The sequence below is a fragment of the Protopterus annectens genome, chromosome 5.part1 (genome assembly GCF_019279795.1).
Source record: "Protopterus annectens isolate FY-2018-M chromosome 5.part1, PAN1.0, whole genome shotgun sequence".
Lineage (NCBI taxonomy): Eukaryota > Metazoa > Chordata > Ceratodontiformes > Protopteridae > Protopterus > Protopterus annectens.
Window position 1 is genome coordinate 143,705,951 of NC_056736.1, and position 23,816 is coordinate 143,729,766.

Here is a 23,816-nt window from a genome sequence, read left to right on the forward strand (position 1 = left end):
ATGCATGTCTCTATACCTAAAGTACCCATAATATATGGTATACCCAAAATACATAAATTGATATTATAACAACCACTGAGGCCTATAGTTTCTGCTAATGGCTAGATAACTGAACCTATCTCTAAACATACCAAGTATAAACTTGAACCTGCCCTTCATTTATCCACTACCATAATTAAAGATATTACCAAATTTTTAGAACAACATTATGATTGGGCAAGTAGTAACAATATTATTGATAGTTATTTTGTTACATTGGATGTGGATGCACTCTTTACTTCAATACTCAATTATATAGGTACTGAATATTTCTCAGAATTTATAATATAATATTATAGTTTTCAGTCAGAGTAGCTGAATTATTAGACAACTCCAGAAAGGTTATAATAATTCAGCTACTCTGACTGAAAAACTTAAACAGTCCTTTGTATCTCTAAAAATACACAATACACATAAATGCTAATATTGACCAAAGAAGCAGGTGTAATAAGTAAAACATACCTTAACATTATCACACTTGTATAGGAGCAAAACATTCTGATGTACTTTCTCATATACAAGTAATTTTTCTTCTGTCGCATAATGATAAGTCCCTGCTCCATGAAGTTCTGATATTGAGTAGATTCCCCTCTCTGTGCATGATGTATATGCTAATTAGTTCTCAGCTCATTAACATTTCTGAATTGTACAACTTTCACAGTTAGCAATCCAGGTAGACTTTGTGCTACGTTCTACAGGAAGTCATGCACACAACTGAGCACCTACAGTAACTACTGCACATGAGTCAGAAGCCCATATAGCAGGGAGTAAAAATTTTCCAGGCTCATAACTTCCAAGCAATTCTCATTTGGAGGGATGGAGATCTGACATGTGTCAAACCAGAAGGTGCAACTTGTAACCACAATTGTGCTCTGCCTATATGTTAGTAGTATGTCAGTTTACCATTTGTTGCGCATTATAGTGTCTTCAAATTACCATCTCTGTAATATCATCCCATTACCAAATTTTAATCAGGTCAAAAAATAGATAAACATGAAAGACAAATGTCTAAACTTGACTTAGGAAATTAAATTCTGACTTCCACATGCCTATGTTGTGTGATGGTTGGCATCAAGCAGTGTCACTGGTCATCTTTGAACAGAGGGTAATGCTAGTTTACTCTTTGGCAAAAACTAAGAAAATTCCTGTGTATTCCCTTAGACTATACAATCATTTGCATACCTGAGCTTAACATTATTGCATACCAGTAAGCAAATCTGAGGTTAAAAAACAGAAAAATAGTGCAACGCGATTACGTTCTCTGTTACTGCTTCCATGACACAATGTAGTCATAGTGTGAAGCTTTCATTTCAGTGTACTGCATGCATGGTTGTAATCCTCTGAGTATAGGCTACTGTCATAGAATATTGATTTCAGTCAACTGTTGTCCATTGCAACAAACATCTTTTCACGTCTTTTGTCACAGAGCTTCCATGGTATTTGTATTCAATAATCTGGTAGCCTATTATGAATGATGTATGCATGGGATTGAATTTTCTCAGGTGTTTACATTTTATTTGATGTTTCCTGTTTTGATAACCTGAAATGTGTGTTTTACTGACACATATGTTATGAAAGATATGTGTCAGGTTTAGCTAATGCTCTGCTTAGTGACCTTTAACATGTTGCATAGTGACATGAGCACAACAAACACACACACACACACACACACACACACACACACACACACACACACACACACACACACAGGACTGAAAGATTAAAAGAAACAACTTATTTTGATCAAGTGTTATATGATACTTTTCATAGATTAACAGTGACAGACATAGGCTAGAAAAAGATAAATCACAGTTATTATCCTATGGCAAAGATTGAAGAGAAATCTTACTGTCAGGCTACTGATTTGCTAACAATCACACAAGTAAGCTTAAATTTAAGGTGTGACAGAAAGCAAAAATGGTACAAGCAAAGTTACTCTAACACTTTCTGTGGCTCATTGCAATCCAGATATTATATAATTTCACTTTAAGATATATGGAGGGGTTGTATTCCCGGATTACTTAGGATTGTTGAGCATTGCTCACTTTGGAGTTCCCTTAATGTTATTAAACACCCTGCTAATGTGTGTAGCCTGAGAAGTGTAATGGCTTTTATTCTGAGGAGTGCATAGCTAGTAAATACATCAGCAGACTAAGTGGTGGGCAGGCAGGGTTTCAAATCTTTAAACATGTAACTGTGGCAGTGTAAACAGTGTCCATCATACTCTCAACCTGTTAGAGCAAGAAATTTAGACATAGCTATAATTAGTGGAGGGCAAAGGCCCCAAATTAGGGACAGTTATTAAACGTTGCTCTTACAAGCTTAGAAATTTGATAAAATAACAGGTTTTGCATTAGCATGAATTTTCTGAAGAATATGAAATCTGAAACTCAAATGACTGTCATTATTTTCTGACTTCAGTCCTCAATAATTTCCCAATGGTTTGCCAGAAAATCACAATTTTATGAGATACAGACCAAAAATATGTGGCAAAAATCCAAAAATATGCTGCAGAAATCTGGACATTTTGTGGAAATCTTGGTAGTTGAGAGGTATGGTGTCCATGATCACCATGCAAAACCCTTTTTTGTGAATCATGCCATATGCACATGCTCTAGAAGATAAATCTCTCAAATTAAGTGCAATTGCTATCCTATGATAAGCCATCTTACCTGTAGTCACTGTTAACCATGTAATTACTGCAGCAAGTAGATGGAAGGAGGCCTGTCATGCTTTTAAAATGTCAGTGGTGCCATAACAGCACAGTACATGTATTATATTTCTTTTGGCATCCACTATGCCAGTGTTATTCCCATTGTTGCAAAAAAAATGGAAATGCAAAATTTACTGTGGAGGCCAATTCAGTGCAATTTTTTTGTATTATCTTTCAAGGAGAAACTTATGGCTAGCAGAGGGGAAGGTAGGGCTCTTTTTAGTTGGTGTGAGGAAGAGACAAAGATTTTCTGCATCTCCTCCAGAAGCATTACAGCCAAAAGTGCTATTCTGGGTCTCAGTATGAGGCTGATGTCTAGAAGAGTTTGGCCAAGGCTGTCTCCCATGCTATGGAAATTCCACACATGGGAAGAACAGTGCTGATATCTCTATAGTGACATAAAACTAATGAAATAAAACTGTATTTGCTACTACTTATCTCCTCCCCACAATTCATTATGCTGTTCCCATCCTTACTAACCTCCAGGCATCACAAAAATCAAAACTTGAAGAATGCGATAACACTGTTGCTAAATTTGCAGCAAATACCCCTTTCAGAATGTACCAATGTATAGGACTCAAAAGCCTAAATTTGCAGCAAATACCCCTTTCAGAACATACTACTATATAACATTAAAAAGCCTAAATTTGCAGCAAATGCTCCTTTCAGAATGTACCACTGTATAGCACTAAAAAGCCTAAACTTGTTAGAACTATCTCATCCAGTAACATACACACATCTTACTACCTATATAATTATCCAGCATCCATCTGCTTGTCCAGCACTAAATAACATTCTATACAATTATTTTCCCAGTCAAGTCATTCTGATCAAATGGCAAAGAACTCCTGTCTATGTACAAACATTTCAAATCTGCTGGGCATTGCCTACACTCATACCATGTTGCTAAGGCTTGGAAATCCTTACTCGTATCCATCAGGTCAATAACTTCCTTTGCATACTTCCAAACCATAATGAAAAACTTCATAGACTAAAGCTGTTTCTGTTCTTGCTCAACAACAGTATAAACTTCATCGCTAATTTTGAACAAGTGCTTATTCATACCTTACAGCTTCTTATTCTCCCTTTTTACTACTTTCCTTACTTCTATCAGTTTTCTTCCCTGGCTTTCTCCCTAAATATACTATAAGCCTGCTTTTCTCAAACTTCATATTGCAATTCCTGTTTGTATTAGGGTCATTTTTACATGATCGAACTCCTAGGTTATCGAACACCTAAAGGTTAATCACGAAATATCAAACCCTTAAGATTGAAAATGTACATTTTCACACAGGGAAACAATGCCATTGGCCAAATAAAAAAAAAAAGTTATAAACAGAAATAAATTGGGGAGCTCTGCCCCCCCCCCCACGCCTCCTAACTAAATATACCAACTCTGAGATCACTCTACAGTGGAGAAAGATCAAAATCTGCGTAACGACCAAACGACTCATTTCCCTTTGTGGAAACGGGCATTTGCAATTTTCAAACTTCGACATTTTGTGATCGACTTTTAGGTGTTCGATAACCTAAGGTTTCGATCACGTAATAGGGAACCTTTGTATTATACTAACTTACTTTTAATATTTCTATAAAGTGGCTAAAATTTCATTAAATATTAACTCATCATGATATAATGTTTATCTGTTCTCAACCACTTTTTTCATATTATGTCTAGTTTGGTATAATTATTTAAATGTAGATGATATTTCTATTATTATTTTTGAAGACAGTAAAATTATTCTTATTAAAATGTTTTGTAATACTTTGGAGCTTTTCTCCTCAGGCCTCCTCTGAAAATGGGCTCCTTCTCAGTCAGACTTTCCCAGTAATCAAAAGTCAGTAAATAAGCCATTGAACACCTGAAAGGTTGAACTCTTTGGCTGATGGGATGAAGAGGTTTGAGCCCAGTCACCACCTCCATATATATGTATAACAATTTCTGCATCAATACCCATGATCTGTGAATGTCACCAGACCCGTTTTTGTTAGACTCTCTGTTTCTATTGAAATCCTGAGGAGATGGAAAAGACTTGGGAGATAGTATTAACTATGAGAGTGCTGGGGTGCGTACAGGATATTTTGTGAAATGTATATATGCTTCAACATTGACAGATAATGACTGAAATACCAGTGAAGTACATTTATACAGCATGACAGCATCTGCCATTTCTGGCATTCCATACTAGAATTATTGTGAATTTGCAAAGGTAGAATGTTGATTCTCCATCCCACCATAGGCATAGCTGGAAAAGTCCCATGTTAAATCTATGGGGGGATTCAATAAAGTATACACAATAATTTTGACCACGTGTGTTTTACTGTGTGATGCTTACACATCTGCAAAAAGTTTTTGATTCAGTTTACTCCACACAGCAGCATGCATTCAAGCGCAAACATGGAAACTTGTGGTGTGCTAATTACAGCATAAGTAGCTGAATTGTATGCTAATGAAGGAAAAGAACACAGTGGAGCAATTCAACAAGCTGTAAAGTAACCATGTAGACTCTGTGTTGGCCATGTATACTAAAGTTTATTGACTACAGGAGTCTACACAAAAACTAGAGCAAGTAATTGTCCATACATTTGTATGGAACAGACCCTAACGTGTAACCCCACATACATTATGGCATTTCCAGTCATGTTAAATGCAGGAAAATTATGTTAAAATTAGCAACAGGTCCTTATTAAGTTCAATGACATACATGCCGCTTTGCACACCCTCCCCCAAATGAACAATGTAATCGTAACTAATATATACATCTTAAAGTGTAAACCCCATGAAATATAGAATCCCAAACCTGAATTCCTGTGTGCACATATACACACCTAAGTAATACCATCCTTTGACTGTACAACATTGGGCTCCACTTCAGTTTCCCTGCCTAAATGGGTACCAACCATGTAGATTCAAGGCTGTTAACACAATGAAGATGTAAATGAGATCAAAACTCATTAGAACTGATGAAAGCCAAAACATTGTAACCATGTAGGGATGTTCACTTCATGTTGGCACTTCCACAGTGTTTGTGTTGAATGCATGGCAACAGTGAATGATGACATCAGGGGGATGTCAGGTTACAGTTACAAAGGTGTGCATGTAGGTCTGTGAAGTGCAAAAGTGCATGCAAACAGTGCACAATTCATAAGTTCTGTGTCATACTTTTTATTGTTTGTTAAAATCTTATCTATCTGCATTACATTAAAATTGATGTTTTAATTTTTGTCCTTGTTTGAGTGATGAGACGCTTAGTGCAACTACAGGAAACAGAGGAAGGAATGGCAGGTTTCTCAGTGCATGTCACATAACTATTCCTGTGTCAGTATGTGTATGTGTAGAGCTAGTGTATAAAAGGTACAGGGTCTGCAACCTTTCCTCTACTTTTTGAACTGCATGCTTGCAGGATATCATAGGCACAGACAAAAGTAATAAGTTCCCTTATGTTCATCTTATTTCAGCATTGGATCGGTGAACGTAGCTGCACATAGGTGTGCATCATGCACCAATGGGCACTAACAGAGTTAATATTATGCAGTAAAGTAGCAGATGTTTTTCATAGCCACTAATTACAGCATCAACAAGTGATTTTCAGTATGATGGAGCTATTCAACAAGCTCTAAAGCATCCATCTAGCCTACATTTGGTTTTGGATACTTCCATCCCATGGGAGTAGACACAAGGGAAGTCTAGTCCTGAAATGAAATTGTTTCAATTGCTGCATTTGCAAGGTAAGTCCTGAACTTATAATGTATTCTGTAATAATATTATGGCTTATCCTTGTATATCTTAATTTAGTGCAGTAATAAAGTAAATAGTGGTGGAATTGTCCAGACAGTACCCTAACATGTGACAGCAGACACTAATGTTACTCATACGTGCCCATTACTAAGGTTTCCTTTCTTATTCCTCTCCTTTTTCATTGCTCTTTTTGCATGATGAGCTGCAAATAGTGTAAGTGGGTAATGGCTGTGTTTATCGAGTTTGTGCAAAGCGCAGTGGACCATCTATAAAGCTGAAGGCTGAAAATAGTAAACTGATGCATTCAATTAATCCCTTTTACCATTATGAAAACCCAGCCTAGAGTGCAGATGGTACTGGCTTCAAGTACAGAGTGTGTAATCTTTGTTTTACTGCTGTGACATTGAGTTTACAGCAATGAAGTGCAACATAAACAACTGTTTCCTCAACATTCTTGTGGCAACAGGTGTAAGTGTAGGACTGACATTTACATGGTCCTGGGTTCGAATATATTATATGCCATATAGTATTATTTTTACTGATTTTAGCAATTTTGCCACATTTGCACACCACTTACTAATGCTCAAACAAACTTGCATGCATGTACACTTTGTTAATCATTGCGTAAATCCGCTGCTTACTGCACTATGGAACTGTATATATGATGCTTTCTTATTGTTTTTTATTGTCCATTTCCTTTTTATGACATAAAACTGCATGTGGAAACATTGCAAATTCAGGACACATTTTCAGTATATGATCCCCCCAAGCAATTCAAACCTGGAAACTCAGTAATTTTTACACACACATATCAACCACATTACAAACTGTAATATATAATGTGTGCTCCCTCATGGACAGGGCCAGTCAGTGGTGCTAACAACCTTGCTCTGCTAAATTCAAATATTCAACTATGTTAAATAAGGGTACTTGAGTTTTTACACATCTAAGCTTCTACACACTTAAAACACACTCTACAGTTAGGCTACTGGCCTCATATGAACCTATGATTCTTTGTGTCTATGCAGGCCTCATAACCTGTTGTCCCACACATGGCCTGCTGATGTCATCTACCATAAGTTAATCTGCAGCCATATAAAAGCCTGACTTGTGCCATGGCACTTGCATAAAGTACTGAATTCTGTAGTTTGCATACCTTAGATAAGTAGGGTTCTGGTCTTACTGTAGTCAGTTTGTTTGTTTGTGTCCAGCCAGAAGAGCAACTGCGTATCCTGCAGTTACCACCTTAATCCCCTAAATTGACAGTATTTTGATGCTTGCACTTACCTACACATCCATTTCAGGCAAGCATCCCACCTTTTTCTCTCCAACATCCACTGCTGATGTCATTCAAAATACGTTGACCTGCAGACATATAAAAGCCAGACTTCTGCCTTGGTACTTGTGTAGAGTACTATATTCTGTAGCATGCGTAGTCAGATAGGTAAGGGTTCTGTTCTCACTGCATTCAACTGGGCATGTGTGTTTGTGTGTGTGTTTACAGTCAGAAGAAAAAGTGTGTATCCCACAGTTACTGCCCAAATCCCATAAATTGGCAGTATTTTAATACTTGCACCTGCTTACACATCCATGTTAGGCAGGCCTCCCACCTTCTTCTCTCCAACATGCATTGCTGATGTCATCCACTATAAGTTGACCTGCAGCCGTGTAAAAGTCAGATGTACTATGGCACTTGTGTAGACTAATGTGTTCTTTAGTCTATGTATTTAGAGAGGGAGGTTTTCTGTTCTCACTGCAGTCTACTTGGTGAGCATGTGTCTCTACTCAGCAGAGTAAATGTGCTATCCTACAATTAATTCTCCAGTGACATGGCTTGCTAGTCTTTTCATACTTGCACAAGCCTACACATCCAGTTCAAGCCCTTACAACATCTTGTCTCCCACATGGCCTGCTGATGTTATCCACTATAAGTTGACTTGCAGACATGCAAAAGTCAGACATGTACCATGGTGCTTGTGTAGAGTACTGTGTTCTATAGTCTGTGTACTTAGATAGGTAGAGGTCATATTCTCACTGTAGTCAACTGTGTGTGTGTGTGTGTGTGTGTGTGTGTGTGTGTGTGTGTGTGTGTGTGTGTGTGTGTGTGTGTGTAAGATGTTACTTGACATTAGAGAGATCCTTTTACACCAGCATGTGAGACACTTTTATCTCCATATGCTCAACAGACAATGCTGATCTACCACTGCATACTCAACAGACAATGCTGATGTAATCAGCTACATCAGATTGTTGCATATACAACCATCACACCAGGAAAGGATCAAACACTGACCCGGAACCCAGGCAGATGTCACTTAGGTTCATAGGAGGTTACTAGGCTAGTTGCTGTGGGGACTTTATAAGCCTAGCCATGTTATACCATTATTCCCCTATTTACCAACTTGTATAGTGTATATTTGCAGTGCAAATGTATAATCATCACCAACTGCCCTTATACAAGAGGGACATGGGTGACACACCCAGGAAAAATTTACATTCTCTCATCCATTTGGCTAAGTTACACTTAAATAGGGTCATTGAGGAGCTCTGTTTTATGTGAATTGGGATTTTTTTTCCAGAGGAGTGGCAGTCTCTGGGAGACATATCTATCACTCTAGCATGTCCTGTAAATGTCACAGTCTAGGTTAAGATCCCAAGAGTGAGTGAATCTTGTCCCATGTGATTTGTGGATGTGCAGTATTTCTATTAAACCAGATTCTGAAACTGCCCTGTAGGCCAGGCACAAGTCACCTCTCAGCAGTCTATAAGGTACAGAGTATAGTGATAGGGCCTGCAGTCTGTTCATGCAGGTCATGTGCTGCAGGCCCTGATTTGTCCTTGTGAGAAACTTTTGAGGTCTCTCCAGCAGCTCCAGGTGTCTGCTCAGGTACATACACAAGGGAGCATTGCACTCTATTGGTGGTCTGATGAGAGATGAGTGCAGAGGAGTTATAGCATCCTTAGCTCTGAATGTGATGTCCTTACTTAGGAGATATGCAACATAGAAGGCCTTCCTTACCATTGTGGACACATGGTGATTGCAGTTAAAGATGCTATCAACCTGTGTTCCGAAATCTCTCACTACAGGGTTTCTGCTATGGGGGGGGGGGGGGTGCTGTTACTATTGTAATGTACAGGGACTTCCCCTTGGCTGTAAGGGATGATAACACATTATTTGGCATGTATTTTGAGTCTATGGCTTTGACACCAGTCTTTTGTCTGTGTAAGGCCTTTTTATAGTATGGCAACATCAATCACGGACTCAATGATTGCACCCAGTTTGCGGTCATCAGTGAACATGGTAAGCCACAGGCCATCTATTATACCCTGGACATCTGAGAAATACATTCCAAACTGTAGGGGGCCTTGAACAAATCCTTGTGGTATGCCAGTGGTAAGTGGTCTGCTGCTAGAGGTGGAATCCCCACTTTGACTGTATGTGTTCTGTTGGTGATCCAGTTGGCTACCCATCTAGTGACATATGGGTTATTTCCCAGCTATGTGAGTTTATCAATGATGCTTGAGTGGGGGATTGTGTCAAAAGCCTTGGCTAAGTCAAGATAGGCTATGTGTAATGATTTGCCTTTATCCAGGGCTTTGGTGACATTCTCAGAGTTGTCTACCATGTTTTAATAAGCATGATCTATGCTTAACAAAGCCAAATTATGGTAGACAATTATGTCTAGACAACAGTTTGAATGTTCACCTATGTCTTTGTTGATAAGGACCATGATTATTTTCTCCATGGCCTGTCAGATACGGCTGGTGAGGCTTAGGGGTCTATAGTTCCCAGGGTCGGTTGACTGACCCCATTTGTGCAAAGGAATTATTGTTGCTGTGTTCCATTCTGCTAGGACAAACCCAGTACTTACACTGTGTTTGAAGAGAGCGCCAAGTGGTTCCACTAGGTCCTGTTTCAGACCATTTAGTAGGCAGCCTGTGATGTTATCTGGTCCCATAGAGGCTGTTTTCTGCCCATGGAGAGTCTGGTTATGAACTTGTCTTTGCAGATACTAGGTAGAGAACTGGTGACAGATATGCTTTGGAGTATGTCTGGTAGGGATGGGGTGGTGACGTTTGCTCCAAACTGTCTGGTAGCATGTTGGTGATGTCCTTACAGTCAGTATGAGTGGTAGCATCTACTACTAGTTTGGCACAAAGTTGAACCTTCACTTTTAGATTTCTGATGTAGCTAAAGAATGCCTCCTGATTATCTTTAGCTAGGGATGCTAGTTTAGTTTCATAAAAAATAAATAAATAAATAAAACTTTTGAATTAATGTCTTTATGTCTAGACTTTATAATCTACTGCTAAAAGATTTGATAAACTATTCCTGATTTTTTTGTTTCCAATAAACGTATATCTCTGTAATATAGTCTGTTGAAATTTCTTGTACGACATGCTACTGGAGCTTTTCTCCCCAGGCATCTGCTGAAAATGGATATGTGTCCAGTCAAACTTTCCTGGTTAACAAATGTAAAATAAATAAATAAAATAAATATGTGGCTACAGAGGACTTTACAAGATAGCTAATTTCCTTGTTCAAACTGTGGAGGGTGCCCTTCCTCTGCTGAGTCAGTTCACTGTTGCTCTTAGACATTACTTTCTTCCACTTGTTGTATAACCTGTGTATGCTTGATGCCCACCAAGGTGGCTTGTTTCCTGTGAGGACCTTGTTTTGATCCATTAACTTTTCAGCCAACTCTATATATTTGTACAGATGCTTATACAGGCCATTTGTGTGCACCTCTGCATAGCACTCATTGCTGACAGTGGTAGCAGGGGGTTTGCAACTATTTATGGCATAGGTTAGGAACCATAGTTTGGATAAATGTTTAATCCTTTCTGCTCTCAATGGGGTGTTGAGTATGACTGTGAATGTGAATGAGAGTGAATTGTGATCCAACCTGACCAGGGGGCCCAATGCACAGGGGTTAGTGCAGAGAACTACTATGATGGTAAGTACTAAGGGTAGGACATTCGAGCCCCTTGTGGGGGTGCAAACTACTTGTTACACAGCATGTGTATTAACAAAGTACAGGAACCTTAGGGTGAGTGTGTTTGTGCACATATATGACGCCAAATCAATTGAAGGATAGCTGAAATCACACATGACCAAGGTGTTTGGCTGTATAGTGAGTGACTTAAGTAGGCAGAGTGGTACTCGTGGTTCATGGTGGGGGACCTGTAACTAACAATGATATGGAAGGGGGGTTTACATACAGTTAGTTGAACTTGTAGGAGCACAACAGAGTTGGACTCTTTGACCAGTCTTGAAGATTTATACACCTACACCTTTGGTTCTTTCATGCTCGTTTTGATGACTGAACATGTGGAAGACATTGTAGCCTTGCATGGCCAGGGGGATCTCTGCCACCTTGAACCATGTCTGTGCAACTGCACAGACATGGGCATCTTCCAAGGTAAGGAGTTTGTTCAGTGAGTGCAGTTTCTGATTTACACTCCTTGCATTAAGCAGCATAATCTTCAATTTGTCTCTAGTGGATTCTCCTATGTTGGGACTTTAGTTGTTTTGACATTGCCTAAAAAGGCCACTATGGGGGAGGCAATCATCTTCATATAGTACAGTGAGGTACATATCCAGTCATTCACTGCAACATGGACTATGACAGTGTCACAACGGTATTTGCTTTTGAGAGACTTGAGTGCGTGTATGATCTGAAGGACCTTGGCACCTGACAGGCAGCTGACTGTGACCTTCTCCTGTCCAGCATGGTGAGGAGGACATTTGTGAGTCGCTTACGAGCAAGACATTTGGATTTGAGGTGTTTTGCCTTAAGGACTTATTGGCTGAGACACTGTCATGTGTATTAATATGTGTACTGGATTCTGTTGGGTCTACACTATGTGCAGTATATTTGCATTTGGGAGGTCTGTGATCTTTAGTTAGGTTTCTTGCGAGTATCTCTGCATATGTGGATATATGTGTTGTGAGCTTGTTATGTGGAAGAGGTGAACTGTGTGTGCTGACAACACGCTTGATATCTGGCTTGTTGTTATGTGAGACAACTGGTTCCAAATTCATAGTGTAGATTCAGTTCTCACATGTTGTATTAGTTTGTTTTAGCAGTAACTGGTTGTCAGCATACATGAGACAAACATTCTGTTGCCTCAGGATGCCCATGTAAATTTATTTATTTATTTGACATTTGTTGACTGGGATAGTCTGACTGAGATTGTGCCCTTTTTCAGCACAGGCCCAGGGAGAAAAGCTCCACAATAGAAAATATACAATTGGAAATTGTACAGTACAAATTAAATTAAATTTCACAGTAAGATAAACTAGTATTACATTCACTGTACAAATTATACAAGTAACAAGAAGATAGCCAGCGAGTAATTAATTCTTTGTATGGTTTAGAGGGTAGAATTGAAGTATGTAAGAAAGGATAACAGAAAAAGGTCAAATAATTAAGCGTAGCTGTACAAAGATTAGAAGTCATTTGGCAGATGAGGCAATTTTAGTAGGAGGTGATTAGTAGTAAGGTAGGAGGAAATAAAGTGAAAAATGTTGAAGAGTACCACATGCAGGTCTAGAGAGGTTGTGGTAGAAGTTAGTTTGATGGGATTAGAGTGTTGTTGGAAAAAGAGAAAAGGGGTGGAGTAGGGAAAGGAGATAGGGTCAATAAAATGGGGGTGAGAAATTAGTAGGGGACCGGAGAGAAGTAGTTAATAGTCAAAGCTGAGTAAAGGAAGTAAGAGTAAATAGAGAATTCATGTCATGGAGGAAGAGGTGGAAGGGGGGGGGGGGTAAAAGAAATAAAGAGGAGGAATTCAAGTGGGGTGATTGCATAGGCATCTCCAGGTACTTTTAGGTAATTTCTAAGAGTTATTTTCAAGTCTTGAAAATGTGTAATCTTTCTGAGACCCATAGAAAGCTTGTTCCATGAAAGAGAAGGAAGGTTTCTGTAGAGGTTCAGTCTTAAAGAGACATTGTTTTAAGCTCCTGAGGGAGCGAGGTGAGTTACAGAGGGAGACAAGGGAGGAAATACTAGAGTGTGAGGTGTGTTTTAAATGGAGTGGATGATAAGAAGTTGAGAGTATAGGAGTTAGTTAGGCAACTCCAACCAGCCGATTGTATGGAATGCAAGACAGTGGTGAGATTTAGGTGGTAGGTTGGCTGCAAATCTGGCAACTTTGTAGTATGTGGTTTCAAGTTTGGATTGCAGAGAGGTCTGTAAACTGGTAAGGATTTGAAAGCAGTAGAAGTGGTTAGGGAGAAGATAAGCATGGGGAAGTGAGATTCTGGAGTTGGGGATAAGGAAGTTTTTGTTTCTATAAAGTAAGCCAGGTTTTTGGTGGGTTCTTGGTGGGTTCTCTTTAAACCGTGGTGAATATGAAGGTCAAATTTAAGTTGATCATCAATAGTTACTCCAAGGAGCTTTGTGTGAATGAAGCTGCCTGGAGAAATGGTGGGAAACTGTCCATCCATTATGAAATGTATATACTATAGTAACTAGTGGGGAGTGGGCTAGATTGACTAGGTTGTATGTAAGACTAACAAAATGTTTCTATTGTATGGAGGGTTAGGGCTACAAAATGTGTTGATGCTTCAAAGTGCACAACTGAGTTGCATGCAGGGCAACAGTGCAAACTCTGAGCAGCTACAGTACACTGAGTGCAAACCTGCCGAAACACAATGCTGGAATACAAGACACTTTAAATGATTTTAAAAATGTAAACAAAGGGAAAGGCCAAGAGTGAGCTTTATTCCAACAATCCCCAACATAGATGGGTTTTTGGCTGCACAGTTCTGTCACAAGAGTGCAAGCGGTCCTACTTAATGTAAGAGGGATAGTTTTAGTGCTCCAATGATACCAAACAGTCTAGATTCAGCAAGCCTGAATCGAGCCTATGCTATAAAATGCAGATATACTAGAAATTCAAAGTGCAGACAAATGCAATCACAACAGAAGAACAAACAGAATACTCCAGCAAGAGTGTAGACAACAAACCTTCTAAGTGTGAAATAAAAGGTCTGGAACCCAAGTGCTTAAACCATAACAAAGAGTCTTAGAGTAATAGTCACAATAAGCATTCAGCCAGCAATTCCCAGCTCAGAAGGGCACAGGTTTCCATCTCCTACCACAAGAGAGTAAATTGCAAACATTCTTAATGTAGGACAACTGGCCTGAAGCCCAGGTGCTTAAACAAAAAGTAATAGGCTTAGAATAACAGTTACAATTTAATGGATACCAGACAGATAACAGTGACATGTCTTTTAATCTACCCACATACATCATGTCATGGTTATTAGGCCCTGGATATTGTGATGAAAAAAGCCCTGTGGTCTGGCCAGCTGCATGTGTCTGTTCAGGTTCATGCAAAAGAGTCCATTATACTGTATTACTGTTCTGATGAGTTTCACTACAGTGCTGTCATACAATCCTGAGATCTGCATGTGATGACATGTCTTATGATGTGCACCATACGTATGTACTGGAAAACATTACAGAGAATGGTTATAAAGTAATGACACACATTGCAGTTCCTGACATCACAACCCTGTACAACAGAATACACTAGAAAGTAGTGCATGATGATGATATCCACTCTATCATTTGGCAAGGCAAATATAAATGACAGGTACAATTATCAGTTCAACAGCACAAATGCAGATATACTAGGCACTAATGTAGCTATGCAACCTGTGCATCAGACAAAAAGGTTTTTGTATCCCTAAATCCAAAAGAGAGAAAAAGGAATATGACTCAGTTATCATCATTTGCACAGAGTGCTGTGGGTGGGGGGGGGCAGGAGGCGTAGGCTGACACAAAAGGTCAGTGAGTGTGTGTGAGGGAGAAAGGGAAGCAGGCAGGTTGTGTGTGTGTCTGTAGGGGTCCTTGCACTAACATCTGAATGCCCAAGTTCATATGGATTGCTGCTACCTGAGCGTGACCAATGTCTATTGGACATGCTCCCTCATGGGAATGCCTAGGATCATGACCCCATGGCCTGACACATCTGGGTGTGGACAGGACACTCACTCAGCAGAAGTAATGACACTATGGGAACATGATCGGTAATGGACACATTGGCTATCAGCTGATGTTGTGGCTGACCTACACCCATGAGGACGCTGTTCCTCACAGCAAATGTTCAATCATAGACATTGCTTGTTCCATGACAGACCCCCCCTCAGTCCATCCATCATTGTTCCAGTGTGTCATTCATCTAATCCAGGGAATCAGTGACACAGTCGAAGCAGTCATGCATATCAGACGGTGCCACATGCACAACCTTGAGCATTTGACTGGAGCACCTTTGTGAATGTGCCTGTGCCTCAATGATGGCCCTAAACCCCTATACATACATTGTGTGACATGGGAAGAGAACCTGCACCAGGTGTAGGAGGGAATGCAGACCCCTCCGAGCACCTCTTTCAACCCTCCTGCATGGCACCTTGCCAACACTTTACAGCCAGACTCAACAGGCACTAAAGCTGCTGAGACACTGAGATCAGATGGCACAAGGCCCAGACTCCCACTGTCATAATCACCTGTGGTAAAAAGGGAGAAACACAGGCATACATTAATAACTGTACTACAATGGTGCAGTATATGCTAAACAGCTAACAGTGCTGCCACTATTATAGACAGTACAACAATACACACAACAGGCATAAAATGACACATTATATTTCTAGAAATTGATCTGCAGTACTTAAATAACTTTATTTGACTAACTATCTGCAGGAGGCATATGTCGCTGGATTCCTGACAGCCCTGAAATAAATTATGCAAGAGGTAAGGCCAACATCATCACATTTAACAGGAAAACAGGGGGTAGTAAATGTATTCCTCTCAATCTACATGATGTGCTAGTTCAATAAGAATGTGGAAGACAACTCCAGATTGGTCTTATCACTGTACCAGTCTTTAACCCCCCCCCCTTCCCAAAAAAGATATGTGACACAGAAGTAACTTTTATTTCAATTGTTTTACTATACAACAGTATTTAACTGGTCATATAACAAAGCCTACCTGGACACTCTTCCTGGGACTGAGAAGAAAGGGCACTCACCTCAATCACATATTGTGGGCTACTCCTCTTGTGAGTTGTCCTGTTGTAGTAGATTCACCAGGAATCCCTTACTGGGGGTGAGAGGTGGTTCTACACCCCCCCCCCAGTTATCCTCTGGTCTTGTGCAACAGCAACTGCACACCTCCATGCAGATGTTAGCATGTCAGTGATCATATGGTGCACCTGCTCATAAGTACATCCATGGCCACCTATGGCATTTATGTATGCAACAATCTGCTGCCATAGTCTCAGCCTCTCTGGCATATTGGGATGACCCCTTCCAAGAAGACAAGCACCATGTTGATGGAGCACATCCACAACTCTTGTATTCTCTGCCTCAATGAAGAGGGGTATGCAAACCAATGTAATTTTCAGTCCTAAAAGACAACAGAATGAAAATACACATAAGTATCACATAACTACAAAGTAATTGTTACCAGATAAAACAGTTACGGTAGGCAGTGAGTAATACCCAATTTAAAACATAAAACATACTACAGATATGAAATACTAACAACAAACAGGATGCAAAATAAAGAGAGTAGCAAGAGCAACATATCCTTGTATGTGCCATAGCAGTAACTCATCTGTGCTCCCTCCCAAAAGAACAGTCCATTCTAGTTTGTGATATAACAGTAACTTCTTTTTGCTCTCCCCACCCAGTAAAGAACAGGAACATGGACCATTTTGCTAATAAAACACATTGAAATGCTAAATGTGCATTCAGAGGACCTGTCCCTGAATCATTTGTACACATGTATCATGCTACTTACTATTTTCATGTATTGCCAATCATTTGTACCTCTGAAATGCTTGACAAACATGGCCATGCCATCAGTACACTTGTAACTAATGCATACAGATAACAGTGTTGCTTCATGTTATTCATTAATATATTCCAGCATATGCATTACATAGGTAATAAAATGACAGTATGCTTGATGGAGTGCAATACTCCTCTGTAAAGATAGCTTGGGAAATATTTTGCTTTGCTGAACATGTAACAAGTATCCTCACCATCAGTTTGGCTTGCTACACATTTTCCTTTTTTATAGTGGAGTAGATTATTAATGGATTGCATCTGTCTAGGCTATGTTTTAGTGATGCTAATTACAACATAAACAGGTGAATTGCATGCTAATCAACAAATCTGGTTGAGCTAATCAACAAGTTATAAAGCAACCATGTACACTCTATGTTGTTTGTTTCTGTGGATTTCAAAAATAGTGGAGAACAGACACAGAATGTCTGCACAGACTGAATATTAGGAGCTGCTGCTTAACTCCATTTGTATGTGCCACAGGCTGCAGGCAATGATGCTGCCAATAAGCCTAGGCCAAGACAGAGAAGAATTTTCAGGCCACATTTAACTTATCACAACATACACAACATGGACATTGTAGAGTACTACAGGGTGGACAGGGATACAGTGCAGGTGCCCTGTGACCTCTGCTAGCCTCAACTCAATGCCACAGCATGTACTGGCAGTGTACCACTTGTATCACACTCAGCCCTGAATTAACACTGTGGCAACGTCTGCATTTAAAAGGTAAGTCCTGAACATGTACTTTATTATATAATAATATCATTACATGTCTATGTATTTCATCATTTAGTACAGTAAGCAACTACAGGGTGGAAGATTTGTACAGAAATTTCTATCTGTCCATTAGCGAGTAGTAGGCCTCAGGCCTCAAAGAATCACACATTGATACCTCCACAAAGTAATGATGATCACCCCATGCCCTAACATTAACAGTAGCACCATACATTTGTAATGGGAAATCATAACAGAGAAGTTTGAAAGTAATGAGACATATAGCAGTTTCTGGCTTCACCACCTTCACAAGATCAAACCAGCAGGATGCAAAACAAGGAGAGTAGCAAGAGCAACATAGCCTTGTTTCTGCCACAACAGTAGCTCAGCCTGGGTCCACCCTCTTGCAAGAACATTATAACCATGCATGTTACATGATTGGAACACACCTTTTATCCCCACCCCCAAAATAGCAGTCTGTGGTTGTTTGTGCCATCAAACCTTCCATTAATTTGATGGCAACTGCATATCATAGTGTTCCCAGTGAATATCCTCACACATTTTTAGGTATATGATATAGACTGGCTTACACACTGCATGTCTCTGAGTACTGGTCAGATAACATATGCATGACCAAGAAACAAAGAAAGGTAGGATACAGTGTATATTTGCAAGGAATAATAATAGCAGGTTGTATAATCACTAAGTGCACTATATCCAAATATATTACACAGAATACATTTGCAAATGACAGGCCATGCCTTGATATCAGTATACATTCAGTTGTACTTGGTTGTATGAGGAATTATGTCATGTATTTACTGCAAAGTTGTTTGTGGGGCAAAGATGGATAACTCCCACTCCTGTTTTCTGATGGTACATTGCAGTGACAGTAGTGATCCAGACCTATGTAGTCATGTCAAATGTGTGCTAACAGTTTCTACTGTGTATGTCATAGACTGAGTTTCCACATTTCAACTAATTTTCCATGTTTTATACTTTTTTTTGGGGGGGGGGTGTTTGCATGATGCACAGGTCTATATTAGAACACCGGACATTCAAAATGTTGAGTGCTCTAATATTGACTGAAAATATTAAAGAAACAGAAAACCAAATTTTTTCCTAGGGAAAGAATTCAGTTGTCTATTTCTGTTGCTTCAGCATTTTCAGCGCTTTGGTGGAAAGTTACGGGTTGGGTTCAGGTAAGTGTGCGATTGTGTGAACGTGAGGGTTAGGGCAGGGTAAATGAGTTAGGGTTAGGGCGCGGGTGAGGTGACTGTGTGATAGTGACGGACCTTAGGGTTGGGGTTTGGGTTAAGGTAAGTGGATAGTTAGTGGTGTATGTATAGTTTAGTGTACGGTTAGGTGTAAGAGTTTAGGTGTATGCGTGTGGATTGCTGTTTGTTTGGTGTGTACATGTTGAGTGTATGTGTTTTGAAACAGCAAATGTTTTCCCTAGGAAAAAATTTGCTGTTCTGACTATTTGATGTTTTCAATTTTCAATTGATAGGGTTCGATATTGGACCACTCGACATTTTGTTCTAATATAGACCCCGATGCACCACTTAGCACAAATGGCTTTGGCTATGCACATCTCTTTTGCATGTAGAACAGCAGTACAGAAACCAGATAAATGGGCTACCCAGGTAGCAGATAGGACCTAGACAGCCAGAAACATACACTGGATACATCCAATTTATACTACTGGCCATTATGCAAACACATTTTCCAGCAGAAATTACCATCATGCAACGTGTTTGCAGGATAGTAAGCAGTGTGCTGCACTTTCAAATGTTGCAAGTCCAGAAAGTGTGCACTCCCAGTAAGTGTGACACCTGCAGTAGTTGAGCAAACTTAATTCTACATTGGTCTTGATATGTGATAGGCATAGCAGGAATTTATCAAAATTTGTGCATATATGTTCTTGAAGAAATGGATAGCTATGTTTTTTCCTACATCCGTCTTGCACATTCCTGTCTTCCTTTCACTTTGTTCTTCCCCTGCTTACTCCACATTCCATCACTTTCCTGTCTTTCACATTTCTTTTCTTTAAAGCATTAATGCACAATGGTGCGCATTGTGCAATAATGAGTGGCTATGGCAAAAACAGTTATAATTATTATATAGTTGGATTGGAAACCAGTACCATCCAGCCATATTTTAGTCTCCATACCAACTATCACACTTCAGAATTTGGATTTACACATAAAATTATCTGAAACTGTTACATGCACCTGGTTAAGGTGGCTACGATGGTGCAATGGTTAGCATTGCCACCTCACAGCAAGAGGTTCTCTGGTTCAATCCTCAGCTGGGGTGCCTTCTGTGCGGAGTCTGCATGTCATCTCTGTGGTCGCATAGGTGTCCTCCAGGGTGCTCCGGTTTCCTCTCACATCCCAAAGACAAGCTGTAGGTGGATTGGACACTCTAAATTGGCCCTAAACATAAGTGCGTGTGTGTATGTGTGTGTGTGCCTTCTGTGGAAGGTTGGGCACCAGGCAGGCAACTCAACACCATAAAAAACTCCATTGCCAATCATGAGCGGACAGGTGATCCACTGTGGCGACCTCTAACCGGGAAAAGCTGAAAGAAGAAGAAGAAGTTACATACACCTGGATTCGAACCATGTACCATCTGAACAAAAAATACAGGTACCACTGCATTAGCAGGTGGTACTACAGACTCAGTTGATTAGCAGGTGTATTTTATACACTCTATAGCAAATGGCAGACTTAACTGGTGTTGTATACACCTGCTTCTTAAATGAATCTCTGGCTGCAGGTATAATGGCACATGCAGTGATAAGATCCTTTCTGGGGCAAATGGTATAGCTATAGGTAATACATTAAAGTATTTTGGTAGTAGCATTGCTTATTGATGCTGTGTGATGCACAGCATCACTCAACATTGTGCACTACTTCTGTACAAAACTAAATGAGTATCCCACAATAATGCTTTACAAAACATTACAGGGGATTGTGCAATGCTGTTTCATAAAACTTTAATGAAGAAGATACAACGTTAATGATATGGGCAGCAATCACAGGAAGTACAAAGGGAAATCTTTTCTAAACTGTGTCACTTACTATTGGATTAATTAAATACATCTACTAGTTAACTGACTCTGTGGCAGCAAGTGTTAATGCACTGTTGTTGAAGGCAAATGATACTGGGTTCAAATATGGGTGGAAGTAGTCATTTTACAAGTGTGTATGACACCTTAAATATATCTACTTCTATTGCTGCCATATACTGTTGCTTCACATTGGTGCATGGTGCGCATGATCTTACAATAATTCTTTAAAGAAAAGAAATGGGAAGACAGGAAAGTGGTGAAATGGGGAGCAAACAGAGGGAAGAATAAAGTGAAAGGATGGAAGGAATGTCCAGGAAGGATGGAGGAAAGAGCCATAGCTATCCTTTTCTTGAAGAATAAAACATGAACATATATGCATACATTTTGCTGAATTTGGACTGTCACCTCCAGAGAGAGGGGTCACCACAACACAATCTGTAATGTAGTGTGTTGGACCAAATCATTTGTGAGATGGATAGCTGTGTATGGGATGATTTTTTTTTTTTTTTTTTTTTTTTTTTGCGAGAGAAAGAGAGAGAGAGAGAGAAGGAGAGAGAGGAATGTTGGGAAAGGGCTGTAGGAATGTCTGGGTGAGGTAAGTTGGGCAGGTGAGGAAGGAATTTCAGACAGACACCTACAAACACCTACACACCATCCCTGACAGTTCATTATGGGTGATAAACTCACCACCTCTAACACTGATCCCAGAGGGAGCCATAGGTCTATCCTCCAGGGTAGAACTACCTGAGGGCCCGGGTAGTGCAGGGGTGGCAGAGGGAGTGCTACCAAGTTCTGCATCAGACGTGCTTGTCAGCAGTGCTGTAGCCAGTGAAGTGGGGGCAGGTGGATCCTATGGGACAGGCCTACCCAACTGTGCTGTGGGAAAAAACAAAAAATAGGATATTAAAAAAGAGAGAGAGAGAAGGTGAAAGGGAAAGGGGTTGGGGTGAGAGAAAAAAAGGCAGAGCATTAGTAGCTTCATAAGTAACATACAAATTATTGATACAATTATTTGACTCTGTTCATTTACCTTTTCTTTTAATTCTACAAACTCCTAGCAGGTTTCTTCCTTACTTTTAAGACTACCCAGTTTATAACAGAAGCACACTATATACAGATTGTAGCCACCAATCCTTGATGTGTGAATATATTGCACATATGCATATTCCAATTATATTGATTACAATTTACAGAAGGTTATTTTTGCCACTGGTATAGAGGTATGATGTTACATTACAGTAATGATGAAAACCTAACAGCATTGTATATTTGGGAAGTATAGTTTTTGAACCCACCACCAATGACTACTCTCAAATACAGTACTGTTCTTTTGTCCTGCAGACTATTGCATGCATACTTTTCTTTTGCAGTTTAGAGATACCTGTCCACTGTTATTTGAGATTATGGCACCACAGACTAAGACATGCATAGTTTCTTTTACATTTGTGATATGCATGCTCAATTTAGTACACATATTAAATGCTGACTAAGAGATCCTTAACTTTTAATGCTCCAAAATTACTATACATTTTTTATTATTAGAATATTATTTAGACAGTACTATTCTGATGCATACATACCACATGCTTCTAGCATCCTTACTAAATGCAGTGCATGGGGCCGTACATTTGAGGCTTTCTCCAGCAGCTGTGGAAAAAACAACAGAACACCATTATGAATACCAGTCTTGCCTATATTCAGCTTTTAACTCTTACAATTACTCACTGAAATTGATAGTTACACATCTGCAGAGTGTCCCTCTACACATTTCCTTGATCCAAGGGTCAAGGGTGTCCCCATTCCTCATCCAGAGGTCATCAAAGTAATGTCTGCATTTCTCACCTGTTCCACTGGTTAAAGCCCTGGCGATACTATTCCAGGCTTCAGATTAATTCTTAGCCCAAATAGTCTTGCTGTAGCAACCAGGACCATAGCTCCTTAACTAGGAGTCCAACAAAAATGTTGGACTCCTGGATACCCCACCTCTGTTCCTGAAAGCACAGACCCTCTCCAGCAACTTCTGACATGCCTGCCATAGTTCAAGCTCAATGTATAATGAGCATTTCCCCCCAACTGCTTTTTCTATACTGATTTTTTACCACCTATTGCACATCTTGCACTTACTGAGAGTGCACACATTTGGTTTTGCAACATTTGAAAATGTTGCACGTCACTTACCATCAAGCAAACACACTAGGTGAGGGTGCACAATAGTGGGCACTGTGTTTGCACAATGGTAAGCAATGCACAACAGTGACAATTCAATTTCTAAATTATTACGGACAGGCACTTGTGTAAAAGTGCTAGTCAACTATACCATGTATACGATTATCCTGCATTGACAGCTATTACCACAAGAAGGTTGAGAAAACAGTTGTGTATGTTGCACTTCTTTGCTATAATCTGCAATCTCATAACAGTAAAACAAAATTTGCACACCCTGTACTAGAACCCCAGACCATCTGCACTTCACATCTTCACTGAACACCTGCTCCCACAGGATTAGTGAAATGCTATCTTATATCTTAGTAGTTATTGTAAGGTTCTCACTGTTACTGTGTTTGTGCAATGCATACTATCATTAATTGAATGCATTCTGTTTATATGTGTGGCTGTCTGGGTCCTTTCTACAACCTGTGTGGTCCATTCCTCCAGTTTGTACAATTCT